The sequence below is a fragment of the Pteropus medius genome, unplaced genomic scaffold (genome assembly GCF_902729225.1).
Source record: "Pteropus medius unplaced genomic scaffold, Ma_sr-lr_union100, whole genome shotgun sequence".
NCBI classification, from domain to species: Eukaryota; Metazoa; Chordata; class Mammalia; order Chiroptera; family Pteropodidae; genus Pteropus; species Pteropus medius.
In genome coordinates this window covers 14,793,097-14,814,174 of record NW_024342471.1, presented here as the reverse complement: position 1 = coordinate 14,814,174, position 21,078 = coordinate 14,793,097, and the positions used below count along the sequence as shown (strand labels likewise).

The window sequence follows — 21,078 nt, the reverse complement described above, 5'->3', positions numbered from 1 at the left end:
TACAGGTTCCAGAATTTAGGATGTGGATGTGTCTTTTTTGAGGGCCACCATTCAACCCATTATAGTGAATGAACACCTGGTTTCCTCGCCTCTTGGGGACACTTCTCAGGTGTTTCCTAGAGCAGCAGTCCCCAGCTTTTTTGGCATCAAGGACTGGTGTTCCTCTGAGAATCTAATACCTGATGATCTGAGATGGCGCTGAGGTAGCGATGCTAGCTCTGGGGAATGGCTACAAATATAGATGAAGCTTCACTGGCTCTCCCACTGCTCACCCTCTGCTGTGCAGCCCCGGTCCTAACAGGCCATGGACCAGTACCGGTTCGTGGCCTGGGGGTTGGGGATCCCTGTCCTAGAGAGTTCCAAGTGAGATTGAGCCCCGCCTGCCCTGTAACCAAGCAGCTCATCCAGGCAGCCATAACTGACTGTCTTCGCTCCTGTGTCTTGGTCCCCTACACATTCACTCTGCTTCCTCAGATCACCTCCCAAACTGTCTGCACCCAAATCTTTGTCTCTAGATCTGCTTTTTGTGGAACCCAAATTAAGACATGCCCCCTTCCTTCTAAAACCCTTGCGAGCAGCTGGAAGCCACGTCTCAGCAGGTTTCCAGATGCAGTTTGCTCTGGTCCACCTCGTGTGACCTCATTCCTGGCCTGGGAGACTGACCAGGGAGCATCGTTTTCTCAGATGCTCCCTGGTCAGTCTCCTAGTCTTCCTGGACTGTCCCCTCTCCCATCATGTTGCCCTTGTGATTCCACAACCTCATCTCTGTCTCCCAGAGACCCCCAGCTGACGTGCAGCCTCAGCAGAGGGGAAGTAATTGCAAAGGTACCTGCTGCCTTAGATAGTGGAGAAAGTATCGCAGTCAGCATGTGGCTTAATTGAATTAAAGAAAAAAAGTCCTGCTCCTCTCTCCATGGTAACTCATTGCCCTTGACGGAATGCAAACAAAGCTCATCACAGAAGCAAGGATTAAGGCCAAGAGGGTTGCAGGGCTGCAGGCCTGGCTTTAGAAAGAAAGCCCCTGACTCTAAGAGAGAAGGAGTTGAGTGCTTCATAAGCAGACCTCAGGCCTAGGGGTGAGGAAAGAGGGTGTTTTGGGCATGGAGAGACAAAGGTTTTGGCTCTGGGATGGAGAGCATGACCTAGGAAGAAGGTATGACCCAGACGATCCCGTTCTCAGGGCCAGCAGGAGACAGAGCTGGAAAAGACTGGTCAGCGGTGATGGGGAGATGCTCTTGCCCCTCCCAGGGAGGAGGAGGAATTGGCCATCTGATAGGTCACAGGCTGGGACAGAGATTGGATCATGGGGAGCTGTGGGCAGGGCTGCAGTGGGCCCTGCGTGTAAATCACTCCTTCCGTCCCAAGGAGGCGTCTCAGGCCAGCATGGCTTCCCTGCCAGCTGCTGTTACTGGAGTTTAAAGGGAAGAGAGGCTCCACCGGTTGTACTCCAGCCGCGGGTCCTTGGAGTTCTGTGCTGTGTGGACTAGGCATGTGCCCAGCTCATTGCAGCAGAACATGGTGCCTTCCGTTTGGTGACTCTGCTCTGATGAGGGCTCCCTGAGGAATCCTACAGAGTGGCAGAATTCAGGCGTTCTTGGGTGTCCAAATGTAGAAGATCCCACTTCTGTCTCAACATAAGGGTGACCTTGATGCTCCTTCTCCATCAAAAGAGTGAGAGTAGCTGTGGAAGCTGTGGGGATGGGTCTTTTGGGGACAGAGGGAGCTCTAGGGCTAGCGAAGTCCTAGGGGACAGCCATGCACCAGGCACTTCTTTTGCTTGGTAAGTAAACTCACCAAAGACCGGGCTTGTGTTTCCTGGTTGCGTAAGGTCGTGTGTCACAGATTAAGGCAAAATAATAATTTTTTTTGTCCCTTAGAAAAGAACCATTTTTTTCTCCTATTAGCACTTTGTATGAATTGGCTCAATCCTGTGAGTGCTTTGTATTTCTGTTTCCTAGTTGCCTCTGCAAGAAACTCCCTCCTCCGTCACACCCCTGAAGACTTGTGTTTCACTGAGATACTTTTTCTCCATATGGTCGGAGAGGTAAAAGGTGCCAGATTCAACACAATCTCAGCCTAAGACTGAGGAGGTTAAGAGCTGCGGGCTTCATTCTGGGGGCACCTGAACCCGAGGGAGCACACGATCAGAGCTATGCCTTGGTAAGTGAAAGAAGAGACACATGTGCAAATATAACAGGACTTGCTATGGCGACAGGGACTTAATATATCCAAAGCTGAATGTTTGAACTAAAGGCCTTTATGTATCCTGGTCCTTTGGCCCAGAAAATTTGTCCCAGCTTAAATATCACTTCTCAGAGAGCTCTTCCTTGATCCTCTTCTTATCTAAATTTGTTTCCCTTGTTGTACCCTCTCATGGCTTTCTCTGGTTTCCCTTCATAGCATCTACTACAATTTTGAAAGTTTTAATTTGTCTTCCTAATCAGACCTTAAATTCTTTGGGGGCAGCAGGATTCATGTTTTATTCATTTTTGTATGATGTCAAAGCAAAATTGCACTGGACAGAGTTAAGCAGGGAAGGAAGACTTTATTTAGCACTATTGCAATAGTGGAGAGAGATTTTACTTAACTCCACAGAAACAAAAGGCATGAAGGCTTTTAAGCTCCGGGGTGAGCTAATGGAAAACAAGTGGAGGACATCTGTCTAGTGATTAGGCCATTGTGTTTGCTAATCAGTTTTTATCAAAGTTAGGTTCCTACCCTCCCACAGAGACTGGGAGACAGGGGCACTATCTTTCTTGATGATTGCATTTCTAGGGGATGGCTCCCAGGTCCTTGAGAAAGGCATTGTTGGGTCGTAAAACTGGCAAGAGGCTTGGAGAAGACTTATATCACAGAGGGGCAGAGAAAGAATTTACAATTACAAGTTTTCTTTAAAGGAAATGCTCTAAGAAAAGGAAGTTCTGGAGACAGTCAGGAAGAAGCTGTCTAGAGTTTAGTTAAGCTGAGAGGAACAGTAAGGCTGTGTCGGTTACTGACTTCCCACTCTGTGCTACATTCCTCCCCTACAGGTCCTGACAAAAAACCAAACCAAACCAAAACAAAACAAAACAAAAAACCCCCAGCTAATACTAGATGTGTTTAATTTAAAATTAACACTGATATGTCTATGTGGTTTATTTCCATTTCCATCTCTAAACTGTGAGCTCCATGGGGCCAGGGATCATATCATGCCCATCTTGTTCATTAGTATAAACCCAGCACTGTCTACTTGCTTCTAATATAGGTATTTAGTTAGTGCTTGTGAGACGAATGAATGAGTGGATGGATGCATGGATGGAGAGACAGAAGCATCAAATATGACTTCCAGCTTTTTAGCATTGGAGAAAGAAGGTAATGGAGCCAGTGTTGGCTGATGTGTGGTGAGACAGAGATGGGCTGAGGGCCAAACAAACAGTCATTTGATCCTGGGCTGTCCTGCTGACTTCTTAGGGAGTAGGGGGCTCACAGGTTTGGTGTCTGAGATGGAGATTATTAAGGGAGCATAGTTGGAGCCTGGGGAGGTGCTTGCATGCACAAATTACACTTCTTACTTGCCCTCTGTTTGATTTCTAACAAGTGACAATAATCCTGGGGGAAGCGATGTCTGTTCTTCTGAGTTTATTTAGAAGACAGAGCTGCACTGAGGTGAAGACCCCCTTCTAGGCCACCCCACAAGCAGATGGATGCTGCTGCATGTAATTACTTTCAGGGTCAAAGCAGCACAATCAGCTCCTTTGTCAGAAGCATTCATTGAATAGTTTTATCGAGCGCCTGAGGGTGATTTGTTCCATTGCTGGAGTAATTGTCCAATCAGCCGCAGGTCCCAGGGGAAGGTGGTTATGCAGGAAGCATCCCAAACGTTTGTGATTAAGACTGGATGGCTTCATTAATTAGCTCCAGAAACATTCCTTGAGTACCTACTGTGTGTTGGGTCCTGTGTCTGTTCTTATAGGAGGTGGGGGAGAGTTTTTGCTCTAAAGAACTTTTTGATGGTTAGAGAGAATAAGCAGAGCAAGCCTTAATCTCCTACTCGGGTGCCCCAGTGACAACTCCAAGGAGGAAAGGCTTCCTTCTGATGGAATAGGCTTCAAAATAGGGCCTGTGACTGTACTGGGTGAGATTGGGGTGGAGATGAGGAGTTGGCACTGACATTCAAGTCATTGACAAAGAGTCTCTCCTGGACCAAACTCTAGCTGGGCTCTGAGTGTCAACCTTGGACTAAAACCCGGTTGAGATTGGAGTAAATTATATTCATAGCCTCTAACAAGTCAAGGCCACACCCCTAGGATGACCCTAGCCTGCCTGAAAGTGCCTGTCTGAGAAACTCAAGGCCACCAAATGAATTTACTGTTTGTTCCAGCCGATACCCGGGGACAGTGCCGCTGTCTCCCAGTCTCTGTGATGCTGTAGAGTCCAGCTTCAATAGGTGTCATCAGTTAGCAACCCAGATGGGTTTCACATGGACCAACATCTGTTTCCCGCTTGTTATCATTTTTCATTTTCCCGATGCTGTTCAAGCCCCCGCCACTCCTCTCTCCACTCCCTGACTCTCCCTTTACAATGCCCAGTCACCGCTGTACAAATCGGGAGAGAGCATAGCGCTTTCCCCTGCGGTCGGTGGTTACTGAGTAAAGTCTGTCTTCACTGCTTTATGTTCAGCTGGTTTTATCTTTGACATCAGTCAAAGGAAACTGACTCACACCACCGTTCAGAAAGAGACCTTTTGGGATTTGATCCAGCAGGGAAAATAGCAAGAAAAGGTGGAGCCTTGTAGGCTGAAGCAGGGAGTCAGGGGTTTGATCCTAAGTGTCACAGGAAGTGGAAGATTTTAAGTGGGATCAGAGTGGTGCCTATCATGAAGTAAGCATTCACTAATATTAGTCGTTGCTATTATGATTTGCAGTTCAGAAGAACAGTTTCTTTGGCTGTGGTACCCAGGGAGGAATGTGAGGAGCCAAGGTGGAAATGGGACAACAAACAGTAGGGAGATTATTGTAACGGTCCAGGCAGAGATGGTGGTGGTCTGGCTTGGCTCCTGTTTATGGAGATGGAGAGAAGTGATGGATTTCAGGAGAGATTTAGGAGGTCAAATAGGCAGGACTTAGTGAATGGCCGGAAGTTGTGGGGGTCAGGGGAGGGAAAGGGAAAATACAAGGATGATGTCTAGGTTTCATCCTCGGGGTGTAAATGAATGAATGGATGATGGAGCTGTTCCCAGGTGGAAGAGCAGGTGGATGCGGGGGCATATGGGAGATCACTTTTTCAGATTGCATTCAATATTAATTGAAGTTCCCAGGCCCATCCAATATTTGCTCTTGGGGCTTAATAAGCTCTAAATAATAATGATTTTCCCCTGGAGCAAGTGGGGATGTCGGGTGTGCTGTTGGGTACATGGGGCTAGAGCTCTGGAGAGCCAACCTGAAGAGGATGGAAGCTATTTTCATTGCCACATTATACTTGGTTTGACCCTGAGCTTCAGGCACAGCACTCAGAACCTGGTACATACGTGACTCAGTTTGGGTTATAGGGAAGGAAAAATTCTCCTCTACACTCTTAGATTCTCCAGCTGGGCTTAAGAATTAAACTGACGTAACAGGAGAAAAGCGTACAAGTTTTATTACATTTTTACATGCACATGGGGCCTTCACGAAAGAATATAGACTCAAAGTGACCAGAGCAGAAACTTTTATACCTATTAGACAAAGAAAAGATAAATTTGTGAAGAAATGACATGACAAAGGGATTTGGGCGCGGGGCAGTAAACTGTAGGGAAATGACCAGGTGGTAGGTTGGGGGAGGGGAGCTAGGGGAAGATAAGGGTTGTTTTAGTGAGTTTGCACGTACAGACTCATTTCGGTGTGGATTCTGACTCTGGCGGTAGTCGTGGTCTTGTCTTTCTGGTACAGGGAGGGCGCCTTTCTCATTTATGGCCTGTTTTTAGGTGTAAAAGTGCAGGTCAGAGAGCCCTTCCTGCATCTGCAGTTTTTCAAGCAGCTTCAGCTCAAAAGAATCAGTGTGCCAGAGCAGCATATTTTGGGGTGACACGTCCTGAACTCCTTCAGAGTTCTCCCAGACTCCGAGATGAGATTCAAGTGAAGGGACTTTATTTGAGAAGTAGAAGTCACACGATGGGAAAGTGAAACAGGGAAGAAAAGGAGCTAACAAAGCTCGTTATTGAGCCGGCAGCCATGATGGTTGATGTGGGAAGGCACATGCCTCAGAACGACCCCATGCAAGAGGTGAGGGAGCTGGGGTGTTCATACACCAACCCCGCTAGTCACTGGCTGAGGGCAACTCCCGTGAGCAGTCAGTCGTTCCCTGGCCCATCTGGCCTGCCCTTGCTGGAAGGGCAGCTTTCTACAGTCCCTGGAACAGAGATACAGAGATACAGATACTGACAGAAGTCGCTGGGGCACAGCGAAACGTCCAAGCGGGGGATGGACAGGACAGAAACAGTGAGGGCTACAAAGTCCGATAATGCAATTTGTATACATATGTCAATTTGTATCCCAACCTAGATGAAACTGGCCCTCTGCTTAGTTTTATGTCATCTTGGCATAGTTAACTGCAACCTTCAACTAAAACCCGGTTGAGATTGGAGTAAATTATATTCATAGCATGGGATACAACCGTCACCAAACTGCGAGCTAACAATTCCGCGTCTCACCTCTTGGGGTTTATCATTTTGTTAGCAATGTACATTTACTGAGTATCTATTATGTGCCGGGCCTCACATCGGGTACTTTATACATGCTATCTCATTTCATCTTTATAATAAAAAAACCCTACAAGACAGGTATGACTCCATTTTATAGGTGAGGAGGGACTCAGTGACTTGCTCTTGTTGCAACAGTTTGCAATCGGCAGAGCCAAGTTGCAATCCATTTCTTTCTTCAACCTTTTGCTGCCGCCTGGCAGGTAGAAATTACAAGAGCAATTTTAGCTCAAGTGTGTGACTTCCATTTGCATTCAGTATTTATTGAAGTTCCCAGGCCCATCCAATGCTTACTGTTGGGGCTTAATAAGTTCTAAATAATAACGATTTCCCTCTGGATGAGTATAGATGCTGCTGTCAGCTGAGGCTGATTTCCACCTAATTTGCAGGGAATTTGTGCGGCACCGTGATGAGCTAAATATTTATGCAGGGAGGATGTATGTACAAATCACATTTCCATAAGAAACACAAGGCAAATGAGCGTTTCCCACAAAAAAAGTTTATTGATGGGAAAAGATGCTTTAGAGAATCAAACATTAGCCAGGATTAACCAGCATTATCCAAGAGTTAGCCATATTTAGGTAATTTTAGCATTTATGCCACAGAAGTATCTTTATTACGAGCTGCCAAGGATTACTGCAGGAGAAATCATTTCTGCTCCTCAGTGTTAAGGGGAAAAAGTTGGGAATATGGAATGGCTCTTTTTTCGAATGACTAATCTGTCTTGGTGGATGACCATGGGCGAGTTGCTGCTTCTCTCTGAGCCTCAGTTTCTCAAGCTGTCATCTACTGGACAGGATTAGAAGTTCCTCAAGGCCGTGCCCACTTCCTGTTGTAATTCTGTGCACTACAACTGGGTATCTGTCTTTTTATTTGCACCAAAGAATAGGCTGTTGACCTTGGACCACCAGCTTTCCCATTGAGGGAAAAGGGGTCAAAACTTAGGCCACCGGCTGTGTGCCAGGCATCAGTGAGGTACTTAACATCATTCATCTCATTTTTCCTCACAGCAGCTCAATAGTGTACATTTTATTTCTATTTTATAGCTAAAAACAAGTAAGTTACAAGTTAAAGAACAACTGCTACTTTGGAGGTCCTGCTCCAGTCCTTTCCACCCATGTCTAAGTAAGTTGAACAGAACTTTTTATTTTGAGCTATCTACCAAATGGATATCAAGGGGCAAGGAATGTAAGACTTGGAGTCAGGTAGGCCTGGGTTTGAATTCTGCCTCCTCAGTATACTAGCTGTAGAGATGGCTGAGTCATATCACTTCTCCAAGTCCTGTTTCCTCATCTGCACACACTTACCTTATGATCTCCATGGAACAGGGCTGTTGTGGGTATCCTGTGAGAGACCGTTCAGCTTTTCGGTCTGGATCTGAATGGTTGGTCATTTTAGGCTTCTCTCCAAGGGTCGTCTCAGATGGCCATGCTCACTGTCTCCCTGGTGTAGGAAGCAGCTCTGAGTGTGGCCCTGGTTTTCTCCCAGCCTTGCTCCCTTGAATTCCTTATCGTCATCTCACCCAAGCCCTGGCCCTGCTGGACTTCTGCTTCTGTACATGGCGTATGGCTAGAGATGCAGTTCAAGCCCCAGTAGTACCAGTTCCTACTTGTGTGATCTGGAATCATGTATTTGATTTCTCTGAGACTATTTCTCTTCTATAAAATGGGGATGATTTTACAGACTTTGTTAAAGATGTTTTGGTGGCTTAAACCTCATGATGTTGAAATTAATTGCATGCTGAACTGTGTTCTGCCCTCGCCTCAGGGAATGGCCTCAGTCCTTCTAAATGAATTATTTTGTGGCCTTAAGAGTTCCTGGGTTAAAGAGTCCCTCTGGTTTTGTTACAGAGGGACATCTGAACCAACTGGTCTATTGCTGTCAAGATTTAGGTGACTTGAGTAAGCAAATGGATGAACAGCCTCCCTCAAATGTTGCTTTAAGAAGACTTAATTCTGCCTGGCTGAGACAGATTTTCATACAGATGTATCTCATTTAATGATTCCAAAACCCTGTATCTAGGCACAACCTGCTGAGGTCCCAGAACCTGTGGGTGGCTGCACTGGGATCCAGAGCTCGGTCCACTCACAGGCTCAGCCTCTGCTTGGAATTCAGCTTCACCATCACCATAGGCCCACAGCCAGACTTTTAGTTTTAGTTTCATTTTCTTCTGAGGATTTAAAAAGATATTTCATGAAAATGAGAAAGTTGTAAAAAATTTAGAGGTTTGGGTTCACAGATGACTTCAGAAACATACACATTCTCTCTCTCTCTCAAATAGCAGCTTTAATGAGATATAATTCGCATACAATAAAATCCACCTTGTAAAATAATACAATTCATTGTTTTTCAGTGCATTCAGAGTTGTTGTGCAACTTTACCACTATCTAATTTTCGAAATTTTCATCACCTCCCAAGGAAACCCCATACCTGTTAGCAGTCACTCCTCATATGTCCCAGGCGACCGTTTATTTTTTGTCCCTGTAAATCTGGCTATTCTGGACATTTCATATAAATGGAATCATATAATATATGGCCTTTTGTGATGGGCTTCTTTCACTTAGCATAATGTTTTCAAGGTTCATCCATGTTGTAGCATGTACTAGTATTTCATTCCTTTTGTGGACGAATAATATGCCATTGTATGGTTACACCAAGTTATCTGTTTATCAGTTGAGTTGGTGGATGTTTGGGTTCTTTCCCCTTTTTAGCTCTTACGAATACTGCTACAATGAACATTCATGAACAGGTTTTTGTGTGGACATATATTTTCAGTTTTCTTGGGTATAGATCTAGGAATGGAACTGCCAGATCACATGGGAACTCTGTTTAATGTTCAGAGGAACTGCCAGTCTGTTTTTCAAAGTGGCCGCACCGTTTTACAATCCCACCTCCAGAAACTCTTGTATAGTTTATGTTGGTTGAAATCGGTTTGCAGATGTTGACAGTTTCTTTGAGCTTCAAGCCTAATTTGGTTCAAAGTCTCAGAGGAACATTCAGATTGAATTAAAGAATTGGATTTAGCATGGCCAGAGAAGACCTTCTCTAGTGTAGGATGTTGCACTCTAAATATCCCATAATAAAATTCAAAATAAAATACAGTCATGACATCTATACAGTTCATAAAATAAATAAATTTTAAAAAGTGCCAAGTGAAAGAAAAAAAATAAAATACAGTCATGGATTTGAGTTCTCAAGGAGGAGCTGTGATCCAGCACAGGGAGGACAGTTTAGAATAGTGCCTGTCTCGCTTTGAGTTCCTTTCGATGAGATGCTAAGACAGGGATTTGAGTTACAGGTCTTTTCCTTGGGAGGTGATCCCAGGAATGGAGGAAATGAGGCAGGGAAGGGAAGCCAATAAAGGGTGTGTTACCAATCAGGTTCCCAGTGTGGGCGACCAGAGCTGGGGGACTCAGGGGTCCACTGTAGAACGTGTCGTGGAGTTATCCCAGTGGAGATACAACAAAGCCAAGGCATTTATCCATCAGTCCCTGGTCTGTCAGTTGTTGGAGGGCTCCCTCTATGGGTATGAACTCCTTCGGACTTCCAGTTTGCCCTGCACACTGGCCTTGCCTGTACTCATAGTCACAGGTTGTGAGTTGCAAGGTGTACCCTAAGAAGTGTTTGGTGTGTAGAGGTCCACAGGCGGGGAATCAATAGCATTAGCCATGGGGCCCATCCGAACTGATAATCTGAGTAACCCATCAGTGGCCATCTCTACCTACATTCAAAAGGCTTGGTCAAATGTCATGTAAGGCTGTCTCTGTTGACTTAAAGGACTCAAAATTAGGAGAAATAAAATCTTTTTTAGGCCCCTACCCGAGGTAGGAAGCACAAAGCTTCTAGAACATAGGAAATGGCTGATATTTATTTTTTAAAGATTGAAGTTAGAGGCTGTGCTTTAAGAAAGAAAAGAATGGGGCAATTGAAATGCACTTGCCGAAGTAATCAGAGTTGAGAGGCAGGAATAGAAATTGAAATCAGAATCTGCCTTGAGACAATTTAGTGGGATAATCAAGGGCCAGGAATTGTGCCAGTTCCCTGCAGATCAAAACCGCTGGGCTCTACAGGGCTCTGAGCCGTGTTTATCTTTAGGCCCAGTAGAAGGAAGGACCTGTGGAGCAGCAGCTTCCAAATGTCACCAGAGACCAGAACCACCTGGGGCATGCGTTAAAAATACAGGTCTGAGGTGTCACTGCAGAATCTGCCAGGGTGGGGCCCGGTAGTCTGTATTTTAACAAGTAGCTCAGGTGACTGAGAGTCAGATCTGGGACCTCTGAGAAGAGACAGTCATACTGTAGATGAAGTTCCAAACATTTTTGGAAAGTGGCGGGAAAATGGACAGCCTACTGGGCTCCCTTATCAACCTTCCCTGGGGCGCTACTTAGATTTCATTGACTTGTGCTTTGTAGCTAGCCCAGGCCTTTGTTCTTCCCCTGGCTACAGTGCCCAGCAGGAATGTCTATTGGGTTGGATTTTAATCCTGGAAACTGGGGATCTGAGACCCACAAGGTCTTCCCTGTAAGTCATGGCCTCAAACAAGCAAACCAATAAACAATCAAACAGAGTCTAGTCAGTTGAAAGGAATACAGGAGAAGTTGGCTTTAACTTGAGTCTCTCTAAAAACATGAAAGGCCATTAAATCTTCTCCTTACCCACATCGAACTTTTCTTAGTGTTAGGGGCTGAATTGTGTCCTCTAGAAATTCATGTTGAAGTCCCAATCCCCGGACCTCGGAAATTGACCTAATTTGGAGAAAGCGTTTTTACAGAAGTAATCCAGTTAAAATGAGGTCTTTAGGGTGGGCCCTAATTTAATATGACTGGTGTCTTTATAAAAAGGGGACATTTGGAGACTGACAGACATTCATCCAGGGAGAAAGCCATGTGAACATGAGGACGGCATGTGCAAGCCAGGGAGAGAGGCCTGGAACCGATTCTTTCCTCACGGCCTCAGAAGGAACCAACCCTGGCCTGCCACCACCTTGATTCCAGACTTCCAGTCTCTAGGACTGTGAGATGATGAAATTCTGTCCTTTGAACCACCCAGTTTGTGGTACTTTATTACCTAGCAAACTAAGGTAGTCGGCTTCCTCTTCAGGAGAGCCTGCCTCCCACATTTCTCTCAGTCTCCCTTTTTGTTCCATCTTCACAGTCTTTATTGTAACCCAAACCTCCGCCATCTCTCCGGACTCCTGAAGTGACTCTCAACTTGCCTTTCTGCTTTCACTTTGACTCCCCACCCCCCGCCGTCCCCTCCCCCACCCCAACTCCGGCTGTTTATTTCTCAGCTCAGCCACCAGCATTATGTTTTATAAACACACATCTGATCTTCTCTCCTGCTCTAAACTCTCCTGTGGCTCCCTATGACTTTCAGGGTAAAGACCCAGGTCGTCAGTCGCAGGCCCTCCTGGCCTTTCCTTCCGCTTTATTGTGCTACTTCTCTTCCTGTGTTCTCTCTGGTCTTTTTTCCGTTCTGAATTAGCCGTTCTTCTATCTCAGCAAGCTCTACCAGGCATGCTCCTCCCTGCCCCGACCCTTCTCCTAGCCAGTCCCCCTTCTTCAATGGGGCCACAGTTAATGCAGTTCTTTGGGGGTGACCAGGTTAATTTTTCTGCCATATGCTTTCTTAATGTTTGAACGCTTCCATTGTAGCAGCTACACATTTGTAATTAATTTGTGTAATGATTGTCATATTATAGAAAGTAAACCCCACAAAGGCAGGGATTTTTGTTCTGTTTACTTCTGTCTCCCCGACACCAGGAGCAGTGCCTGGCACATAGTAGGTACTCAGTCAATGTTTGTTGCATGAACAAATGAATGGAACAGAATTGCCAGAAGGTCGTGACCAGGTCTGTCTTGTTTATGCCTGTTTCTCCAGCACCCAGAGCAGTGTCTGGCATAGAAGGCACTCTGCGAGTGTTGTAGGAGGGAAAAGGGGAAGAGGACGGGGAGGGAGTTACCAGCGGGATGGCACTGAAGCTCATCACACAGTGTTTCCCCGGGCTGGACAACCCCGCAGGAAGCTCTTGGTTCCATGGGTGAGATCCTCCTGCGAACAGACCCATGTGACGCTCTGGCATAACTGTGATGGGGATACCAAGAGGACCGCTTGAACAGAGAGTCAAAGAAAGGGAGATTTTTGGCGGAATGGAAGAGAGAGGTGATGGTTGAAATGGATGGTGGGGGGTTGAAGGGGGCAATTTTGGAGCTGAAAAGAAGGCTGCTGAGCGGACATTTTCCTAGGTTCTCCTAGGTCCTGTTGGCTTGAGGACAATGTGAGGACTGTGTGGAAGAGACAGCAGAAAGCTTAGCAAAGCTCACTTGTAGCACGTGAGCTCCACACAGTAAAACCCTTTGCTTGTTGGGCTACATTTCCAGTGCTCGTCATGGTGTATGTTGTGTGGGGTTCCCCAACTTCCCCAAACTTTGGACTTTTCTCATGGGTGAAAGTATGGTGTATCTGTTTGAGGCTTCCACATTAGAAAACAAATTTCTTCTTTCCCAAGGTGTCCAGCCCTTCTGATGTCTAGAAATCCAGAGTCGATTCCATAGGTTCTCCAGCAGACAGGCCCTGTTATTCAGAGTGCCCCCGTGGCCTCTTCCTGGCGGGCAGGCCTTGCTAAAGGCCTCCTCCCTGAGATTCTCTGTGTCTCATCTCCCTGCACTTCAAGGCAATTCAATACATTGTCAGGCTGTTTGAGTTTGGATTGTAAGCAGATACGTTTTCACGAGAGATGAGAGGGGGGAGAAAAATCCCACTCCCACCCAACCAGAGCCTTCTTGGGAAACATCCATGGGCGTCCATGCCTCAGTCTCCAGATTGGAGCTGGAGCTGAGAAACAGTCCAGATGACTGAGCTGGCAAGAGACCGCTGGCTTGGGGCCCTGCCTGATGGCTCCTCAGCCAGGTTCCTTCGGCTTCCTGGAATGTCTGTCTGCTTCTGTGGACACCCTCAGCATCTTCTGTCTCCCTCTCCCCAGCAGCAGGGCTTGATTCAGGTGCCTTTGATTGAATTAGAAACTCCTCAAGCACAACACAAATGAGATAAAATCAGAGAGAATGTGTAAATGAGAAGATGGGAAGATTTACTATATTAAAATGCTCACTGTGGTTTCACAGAAATGTGATGGGGTGATTTACTGAGATTACTTGGTGCTTTGTTGATGCCGCTACAGCAGAATCAGAAAGACTGAGCACCACCTATTTTGACGTTCGGCGTTTTCCTTCCTGTCGGTGCTCTTTCCAGGTAGGCGACTTCTTGCCTCCAGTGGAGCGAACTGAACTCTGTATCTCAGGTCAGCCTCTAGTGAAGGAGCAAACACTTTCCTCCCAGCCTCCGTCAGCTCTTTGCTACAAGGCTCGCAGCAGCCCAGCCTCTCTGTGCCTCAGATTCCTCATCCGTAAGATGGGGACAATAATTATACCTACCCTCATGGGCTAGTGTGAGGATTCAGTGGGTTAATATAGGTAAGGCGCTTAAAACTGCCTGACACATAGTGAGCACTCAATAAATGTTAGGTATTACTATTAATTATTATTACTACAAATTATACAGTTAGGGGAGAGAAATAATCAGCATGTATATCAGTCAGGGTTCTCCAGAGAAACAGAACCAGTAGGACCTATATCTATATATCTCTATCTATATTTATATCATCTATATCTGCTTCTCTGTCTGTCTATTTATCTTTATTCTTTCTCTACCTCTATATTAATATACTTACATTTATTTCAAGGAATTGGCTCATGTGATAGTGGGGGCTGGCAGGTCTGAAATCTGTAGGGTGGGCTGGCAGTCTGGGAAGTCTCAGACAGAGCTGCTGCTGCAGTCTTGAGGCAGAATTTCTTTTTCCTGAGAGAAACCTCAGTTTTTTGCTCTTGAGTCCTTTCAGTTAATTGGATGAGGTACATTGACATTGTGGAAGATGATCTCCTTTACTTAAAGTCCACTGATTGTAGATGTTAACCAAGTCTACAAAACACCTCCTCAGCAACACCTAAGTTAGCATCGATTGAATAACCTGGGTACTCTCGCCAGCCAGAGTTGACATGGAAAGCTGGCCACTGGAGCTGCCCTGGCCAGCTGGGTTTGACCTCCTTCCTATTCTCACACCTCTGCCTCTCCTCTTCAGTCCCCATTCCCCTCCCTCCCTGACCTCTGCTGTGGCTATTCTCTGTGCTGCTTTATTTCATTTTATTTTTTGAGGGTAGGAGAATGGGGATGTCTTTTGGGTTCTTGGGGTGGCAGAGGGGAAGAAGACCAAAGAGGGGTCTGCATGCATGAAAGAAACCTGCTTCTCCTTTCTCCTCAGTGAACCGTGCTGTTCAAGAGAAAGAAAAATCAGACTGCACCCACCAGCAGGGTGAATATTTGCCAATGCTTGCACAGCTTTTGAAAACTCATTAAACTGAAACTGTGTCTGTCTCCTTCCCAATCTTGAATTATGTTAAGCCCCTTTTCTTTGTCCCTTCCTCTGTTCAATTTCTTTTCCTTGATCACAATAAATGGTGGAAGGAAGGGCTGCCCCATCCCAGTGGCTGGTGACTGTCATCCAACCTGGAGTTTTGGTTGGAAGATGAGGCGGTAGCATGCATTCCTCAATCAGTTATAAAGTTCCCCCACCACAGGTTTATGATTCTTTAGCAGCAAACTCCTTATTACATGCAGCTTGTCACAGTCTCCCCCAGTTGTAAAATTTTATTTTAAAAGTGTATGCTATGAAATATTTACAGATGAAATTATGTACTCTGGGATTTGCTTCAAAATAACACAGGAGCGGGTAGTGGTGGAGTATATTTGAAACCAGATCGACCATAAGTAGATAGCTGTTGAAGCTGAATGGTGGGTATATGGGGCTCATTATACTGTTGTGTGTACTATTGAATAGGTTTTATGCTTTTCTATAATGAAAAAATTAAAGATAAAAAGAGAAAAAACCCACATTACTTTACAAAGTCTTTTAAGTATTTTTTAGAATAGTGTTCTTCAAGAATATACTCAAGATTCCACAGATGTTTGATTAAAATTTAAGTTTTTAATGTATTCTTAACTCTTTACACTCAAGACAACAGGATGTGGTAGTTTAGAGCTGGGGTTGAGGGACTCTGTAAAGGGCCAGATGGTAAACATTTTTGACTTTGTTGGCCATATAGTGCAAGAACAACCATTGGCAATATGTAAATGATTGCACGTGGCCGTATTCCAATAAAACTTTATTTATGAACGCCGACATTTGAATTTTATATAATTTTCACATGTCACTAAATGTCTTCTTCTTTTGATTAAAAAATAACTACAAAATATAAAAAGCATTCTAAACTTGTGGGCTTTACAAAAATAAATGGTGGGCTGAATTTGGCTTGGCGCTATAGTTTGCAGACCATGCTGTAGATGATAGTTTAAGAAAAAAGACGACCAACAAAGTAATTTGGCCTTCCTGGGTTGATTGGTTTTCTTGAACAACCTGGGGGATAAAACTTCTCTTGTCATCTCTGTACATGCTAAAACACCAAACCGAAACAAATCATCCAACTACAGCAGTGTTGATTGACAAAGAATCGAAAATTTAAGGTGTACAATTAGCATTGTAAAAGTGAAAGTTCCGTTCCTTATTGCCCAACCCTGGTTCACTACCTAAAGGTAACATCTTGGGTCCCTGACCCCAGGGACCTCAGGACACACTTCTCCATCCCTCTTCTTCCTTCCAAGAAGGCCCGATGTATATCAGTGCTGCTTCGAGGACCAAGCAAGAAACAAAGATAAGCTGGCTACTTCCTCAAATGTAAAGAATTATATATACACTTTATGAGTTGAGGATCAGCCCACTCACTGGCAGTTGGGTCTCATTCTTAATTGATAAACCAAGGAAGAAGGGAATGGTTATATGTCTGAAATGACGTGTCAGGGTTGCTCTGAAAAATACGTGGTTCTTGATACCTGTGAGCAGGATCCTAATGGGGACCCTCGGGCAAATCTTTCTTCTTGCCTCAACTTCCCTGGTCTTTCTGGCCCCATGAGGATCCTCAGTTGTGGGGAGCTAAGTTATCTGGTCCATCTGTGGGTCTGATGTCTCTTTTGTTTTTTTTCTTCTCTCTTTTGCTCTTGATTTTCTGAGAGTGGACGCTAATTTGACTCTCAGCTTCCTTTCTATTTTTTCCTTAGGGAATTAAACCTGGCTATTTTTGTTCATGAGATGGTGAAATACATTGAAAGTAGTGATTTAAAAAAGTGTGAGAGAGAACACGCCCGCTGTTTCTGCTGGGATGGTCACTGGCGGTTCCTGAGGTTTCCATGGAAAGCACTTAGATACTCAGAAGAAAGGGTAAGTGGTGTGTATGTTGCATTTCTGTTTTAGAACCAGGAGGGCAAACCTCAGGGATTAGCTGATCCAAATATATCCCTCTATAGATGGAGGAACTGAGGCTCAGAGAGGTGGAAGGCAGGAAATGGGGGAGAGGTGCATAAATGAGAAAGAGATGTTTGGGGAGGGTGAGCAGGTCTGGAGCCCAGGATGGATGGGAGGGGGTGCCGCAGGGTGTGTGATGGATGAGAGATAGCAAGGAGGGAGCCAGGCCAGATGGTCCTTGAATGCCCAGCTTGAGACTTGGCTTCATCTTGGGGGTTAAAAGGCTACTGGAAGGTTTAGGAAGGATGAGTGTTGGGTTCCATTATTTTTCAGAAAGATCTTTCTGTGGAGGAAGGACGTATGACATGAGGCTGGAGACTGGGAGACCCGGGGAGATGAGGAAGGAGAGATAGAAGATGTGGATGTTTGCTGCTGGGTGGGAGGAGTGAGAGGAGATAGTGGCTTGGGAGAGAGGCAGATCCGTGGCAGGGGGTTTTTGTCTAGATGGGGCAATGAGCACCTCTGAAGGGTAGCATGAAGGAGTGTGTGTGTGTGTGTGTGTGTGTGTGTAGAGGGACTGAAGATAGGAGAAAGTTGTCATAAGGAGAAAGACTTGGAGATGGTGGTCCAGGGCCAGGTCAGGGAGAAGGGGAGGACTGAGGTGGCAGGTGTTGGCTTTGACAACTGGAGACTCTGCCTATAGTGCAAGCTCAGCCACAAAGGCTGACCTGTAACACCCCTGTTCATGGTTGAAGTTCTGATGTCAGTGGCCCCTGACCATAAAGGCATTGGCCACCAAGAGGACAAGCTAGATTGGTGATCTCTGGACCTGAGGGTTTCTGGTGTCCCTCCACCAACTCACCCTTCTTACTTCTGGAAGATAGTAGAATCAAGATGGTGCTGGCTACTGTTAAATGATGGTTAATGTGTGAAAATGGAAAAATGCCCACTGGATGTCTGGAAGATTCCCTGTGTTTATTCTGACTCTTTTTGGCCATGTTCCTTACATACTATCAAGTACCTTTCCAGCCATATTTATTTCAGATCCTTTCCAATATCTGACGATTAGTTTCTTGGCCATTAAGCTGGATGGAAGCAGGAATACTTTAATGTGCTTATTTATATCTCATTGGTTACATAAGTTCCCTGCTAAGTGAGCTCTAGGATTTCCAAAAGTGTCAGTGTGAAAGCTTAAATGGACTCATCAGTTTCTCAGCCTGTCTTCCTGGAAGGTCAGCCTCGAAGCAAATTGCATCTTTGTCACCACTGGTCTCACAGCCCTTCCTCCACTTTCACCTCATTTTTAAGCATGAGGACCTTAGAATCATAGAGTCATGGTATCAGAATCTGAGAGAGGAGGTGGGGGCAGCAGTGGGAGGGTCTTCTTGGCTGAGAGGAAGCTGGAGGAACTTGTGGAGAGTTGCCAGAGCCTGGCCTCTTCAGAGATTTGGAGCCCATAGATCAGGGACTAAGACACAAGCGAGGCTGGGGTGGAAGAGTGCTAGTCACGGGAGGATTTTACACAGGGAGGTGGTACGGTCAGGCTTCACCTGAGGAAGGTCGCTTTGGCTGCATGGTGAAGGGCACCTGGAGCGGGGAGGGGCAGGCAACTGTGTGACCAGCTCCCTCACCCCCATCAGAGCCAGCTAAGACCAGTATCATGATTTCAGAGTCCAGTGCAAAGTGAAAATGAGAAGCATCTTATCCAAAATTTAAGTAAAATGGAACATTACTCGGCCATATAAAGGAATGAAGTACTGACCTATACAACATGGATAAACCTCATGCTAAATGAAAGAAGCCAGATATAGAAAGTCACATATTATATGATTCCATTATATGAAATATCCTGAATGGGTAAGAGCATAAGGACAGGAAGTAGATTCGTGGTTGCCAGGGCCTGGGGGAGTGACTGCTTAAGTGATGTAGTGTTTCTCTTTGGGATGGCAAAACAGTCTTGGAACTGGATAGAGGTGGTAGTTACACAAAATTGTGACCGCTCTAAATGCCACCGAATGGCATGCTTTAAAATGGCAAATTTTATGTGATGTGAATTTTACCATTTAAAAAAAATACACAGGTGCTGAGGATTCGGGGCCAGGCAGAGCATTATTCTGCTACCACAGCTTTCCAGAATGTTGAACTCCTGACTCGGTAGCTGCAGAACCAAATTCTTCTGAAAGGCTTAGTTTCTTGATAGGGTCCAGAAATTATTTTACACTTTTTAGGCATCCTGTCTTTCTGCTGTTGTGTCTACGTGTTTAAGACGACCTGTTGATTTATAGTAGTAGTTACTGTAACTGCGTAGCAGGTTGGACATTTTGGATGAATGTCATAAATTCGGTGGCAGAGTTCTGTGCCATTAGCTACTCTCCCTATGATTCTAGTCTGTAGGAGAGAGGGTGTTAAGTGTTATAGAAGACCAGAGGATCACAAGGGCAGGCTTTGAGCTAAATTATTTAGTCTGGCTCTCTTATTTGATACATCACAGAGTTTTAAAATTGCTGAAAAACTTCTCTTCTAAACACCCCGATGATCTTCCAGCCTGACAAATACTTGAGTGAAGGGAGCTCACTACTGTACTCGTCATAGCAGATTACCCCAAGTCTGAATATTTTAATGCTTAGAATGTTTTTGTTTTCCTATAGTTGAAACGTGCCTGTCTTTGGTTTACAGCCACACATCCTGGTTCTGTCCTTTGGGGCACACTGGTTACCCTCCTACAGGGAGGTGAAGGCAGAGATACTGACCCTTCTTCTTAAAGCCGAATGCCCCCTTTTATCTTGTAAGCTTCTTCACAGCCCATCCATCCTCCCTAGGCACAGTGAAATCTGGTGACCAGATCTCCTTCACCCCATACCCGTACCCCTCCTCTTCCCCTCTGCCCATATCCTCTTCAGGGTGCTGCCCCTCTCCCCACCTTTTAGGCCATCTCACATAGAAGCCCTCCTAACTACTGCCACGGTGAGGGCGGTTTGACCTCCAACAAAAAGACCCTGCCTTAGAGGCACACTGAGCTTGCTGACCGTCTCTGAAAGGTAATGGTCTGTTCTGGGCCAAATTGTGTCTCCCCCAAATCTGTATGTTGAAGTTCTAGAGCCAGTCCTCTCAGTATTTGCAGTTGAAGTTCCCACCCCAGCAGAGTGGCCACATAGGGTCTCATGTTCCTTCATGGGGATCATTTCTGTGGGGTACAGAGTTCTGAAGCTCATTACTAGCTTGATGCCTGAGCTACATTAAAAGCAGAACAAAGTTCATTTCTTTCTGTGGGTTCAGCCTAGATGGTGCCTCAAGCCAAGAATTGATTATAGAAGTTGAGAAAGGCCAGTGCAGAAAGCAAACACAGCCCTCTGATTGGCTGAGCTGGGTCACTAGGAGCAAACAAGACAGAAGGACAGGAGGTGGGGTTTAGAAGTGAGTGTCCCAGGGTGGACCCGTATCACTGACAGCTAGCTGCCTTCTGTTTTCAGTGCTATAGGCCAAAACTAGTTGTCTTAGTTACAGAGCCCACTTTCTTCCAGGAGCAAAGGGCAGATGTATTAATGTGTGTTTGTGTCCAGTGTAGGAGCTATGAAGGAAAATGAGGACTCCAACAGCCAGGAGTGGGGATTTTTGACCAGACTAAGGCAGGGTAATTTACAGGGAGGAGGGAAAGTCGGGAAGGTGCAGGGAACAGAGTGTCCCTACCCCTCGTTCCTCTCAGGCAAAGCTCAGCTCTGAGCCCGCTTTGAGCAGCAGCAGCGAGCACTAATGAGTTGGGCTCTGAGGTTCTGGACTCTCTGGGCTGAGGTCCTGTGTGTGTTGAGGCTACCTGAGCTGATGTTGCTGACACATTTTGTGGCTGCCGTGTGGTGATCCCTGGGGAGCATTCCGTGGTGGAAGGCCTAAAATCAAGTTCCAGTTTGATGTGCTGCCTTGATATCACATGAAACTGAGAGGCCTTGAATGGCCCAAGTCAGTTCCCCTCTCCACTCTGCTCCCACAGCTAAGGTCCCCTTGTCAAATAGCCCTCCTT

At 45.7% G+C, this 21,078-nt stretch overlaps 1 long non-coding RNA gene across 1 annotated transcript in view; it reads left to right on the top strand.

Moving 5' to 3' along the window:
* LOC120603681 (uncharacterized) overlaps positions 1–21,078 on the top strand; it is a 138,143-nt gene that overhangs the window by 59,037 nt on the left and 58,028 nt on the right. The window contains exons 5-6 of the long non-coding RNA XR_005653082.1: positions 1,959–2,160; positions 16,880–17,039. This is a non-coding gene — a long non-coding RNA (uncharacterized LOC120603681). The remainder of the gene's footprint in view (positions 1–1,958; positions 2,161–16,879; positions 17,040–21,078) is intronic.